This window comes from Corylus avellana, chromosome ca2 (genome assembly GCF_901000735.1).
Source record: "Corylus avellana chromosome ca2, CavTom2PMs-1.0".
NCBI classification, from domain to species: domain Eukaryota; kingdom Viridiplantae; phylum Streptophyta; class Magnoliopsida; order Fagales; family Betulaceae; genus Corylus; species Corylus avellana.
Genome location: NC_081542.1, coordinates 40,887,447 through 40,890,428, shown reverse-complemented (window position 1 = coordinate 40,890,428; position 2,982 = coordinate 40,887,447). Strand labels below are relative to the sequence as shown.

Sequence of the window (2,982 nt, the reverse complement as noted above, 5' to 3'; positions counted from 1 at the left end):
TTAACAATTACTTTTACTGATTCTTGTCGGTCAGCTTGAGTTGACCAGAGCAACATGTCAAATTTTGTAATAATAATTTTACTCAATTGTCATTTTAGCTAACGCCAACGTACAGGAAGAAAAAAACCGCGTGAAAAATTTAAAACCAAATATTTGGTCCATGCATGTCTTTATCAGTGGCACTACCAATTATGTCTCATTATTAGGGTTATACAGTTACAGCACACTCGAGACAAGGTACGAGAAAAAATATTCAAAAGAGAACCCCACCCAACTTTCAGCCACCAGTGCATATAAATACACTGAAACAAAATTAAGAAAACAACTTTAAGAAGCAAGATACATTAAGCTTACTTATAATTAATCTTAAAATTCATATATATAAAATATAGTAGTTAATTATCTTTATGTTAAGGATAAAGCTCAATAACAGATTTCATCCCATAGGAGGCAACTATATTGTATCGGGTGAAGCCAGCATTGAAGAAGAGCTTCTCCCATTCTTTCTTGTCCCTCTCTTTTCCAGTGGCGAGAACCATCATGAGTGTGTCAAAGAAGAGCTTCGTTTTAGTAATATCATCTTCATCCTTCTCCTCATTTATCACCACGTCTAATCGTCTATGATTATCACCTTTCCTTCCTTACCTTTGCTTGTAATCGCCTCTTTGCATCTCTTCAGAATTTTCACACATTCCTCATCGCTCCAATCATGCAAAATCCACTGCCAAATATTACATATATATCACAATTATTAATGTATCAGACAGTACTAAAACTTTTTAAACTTTAAAGATATGATTGTAAAAGTGCCTAAACATGAAAAAGAGTACTTGGGTAAGCGAAGTTTTTCAAGAGACGAAAATATATTTGCAAACCTTAAAGAGAAGGGCATCTGCAGAAGGAATGGACTGAAACATATCACCACCAACATATTTCAAGTTGGTAGTCTCCGGCAGGTTGGCAACGACGTGTGGAAGGTCAAACACCGTGCATTTCACGTGAGGGAACGCCTGAGAAATGATCCTCGCCGCCGTCCCCGTACCCCCTCCAACATCAACCAACGAGCCCAAGCCCTCAAAGATGGGTTTGTAGTCCTCAACGACGAAGCTCATAAGCTGGGAATCACTGGCCATGGCTTCATTGAAAACGCAACTGTACTCTGTGTTTTGGTTAAAGTAGTTCCATATGCTCATCCCATGCGTTTTCTCAAAGGGCGTCAGCTCCTGATCAGTACTCCCCCCCCGAAGCCAATCTCCCAATACATGCCAGGGGCTCACCAGGACAGGATCCAGGATTGCTTTAACAAATGGTGACAGGCTGGTGATATTATCTTTGATGACAAGCCTAGAGGAAGGTGTGAGAGCATAGCCTTCTTCTTCTTCTTCTTCTTCTTCTTCATCATCATCATGATCATCTTCTGGTTGATTTTGATGATGATGATGATGAAGTTTTGTTTTACTGAAGAAGCTGGAGTGCACTAACAAACGCATGAGCCTGTCGAGGCAGCTGGTTTTTTTGGGGTGAATGTGAAGCTTGGAGGCCAAATGTGGAAGAGTGATGGGTCGGGCATGGGCGTGGATTATGTCGGGTATGGCTAGCTGAATGGCGCAGTTGACAAACATGGAATCTATGTAGCTGAATATGTGTTTGTACAAACGAGACTGAACTTCAAACAGCTCTGTCGCTCCCTGGCTATGAACGATATCCATTGATGATGATATCTTTGTTGCAGAGCTCTTTCACCACCATCTTCTTATATATACGGTTGTAGCGGTGACGTGGTCTATTACTGCCTCATTTTCATTTTGAGAAATGCAACACATTCGATAGGATCCTAACCAGGAAAAAAACTAATGGAAAAAATACCTTTTGCCCAATGAACTACAATGCCTTAGCACATTTTTTCATGAACTATTAACTGTAACACCCGACCCATGAACTACCATTTTGTTTCCAAAATTCTCATCCCGTCAGTCAAATGCCCATTTTGTCAATCAAAGGCGTTAACTCAGATGGTCTACCCGTCACTTTGCCCCCATGAACTTCAACATATTGTCACTTTGCCATTATGAACTACAATGCATTGTCACTTTGACCGTCTGAGTTAACGCATTTGACTGATGGAATTAAAATTTTTGGCCCAAAATTGTAGTTCATGGGGGTTGGGTGTCACAATTAGTAGTTCATGTGGACAAAGTGAAAATGCGTACGTTGAAGTTCATGGGGCAAAAAGTAGTTTCCCCAAACTAATGGAAGGGTGACGGAATTGAAAAAAATTAGAAATTTGATATACTAAATTGAGAGTTTTTGAACTTTAAGAATAATTGTAAAAGTGATAAAAATTTAAAAAAATTAAATGAAATTTTTTCTATTTAATATTTCCAAAAAAATGAAATTTATTTTCTAAATTTTAGTTAGTCTTTAGAATTATCATTACATTTTGAAATGATTTTTATATTATGCACCACCGAAAGTATGAAAGTGAGATTACCATTTGTCCATCACTAATTAAAAAAATCAGGTTTGAACTCAAACTTTTGGCCAACACTTTGAAATTTTAATTGAAATGAGAAATAAATGACGGAATCAAAGTTTAAACTCAGGACCTTTAACTATGATACCACGTTAAATCTTCATTTATCTTAAGCTTTTGAGACAAATGGTAGTGTTAATCATTACTTTAACAGTCTCAATTAACTATTTCATGAGTCATTGTTAATATATATATCCAAGGATTGGAACTACATTTTTATCTTACAACTATCTCACAATATTGATGTGTTGGTCCCAACTCTCAACCAACTCTTGGATCATTATTTAAAAAATATATATATATATATATATATATATATATATATATAAAAGTTAATTGGAACTGACACATTAACGTTATAGGATAAAAATATAATTTCTAACATTATTCATTTTCAATTATTAATACTTTCACAAACATTGTTTATGCGAAGACAAAGACTTGCGATA

The 2,982-nt window shown here is 36.2% G+C and overlaps 1 pseudogene; it reads right to left on the bottom strand.

The window, feature by feature from the left end:
- Positions 1-410: 410 nt before the first annotated feature.
- LOC132168408 (trans-resveratrol di-O-methyltransferase-like) lies at positions 411-1,709 on the bottom strand (annotated as a pseudogene).
- Positions 1,710-2,982: the final 1,273 nt, after the last annotated feature.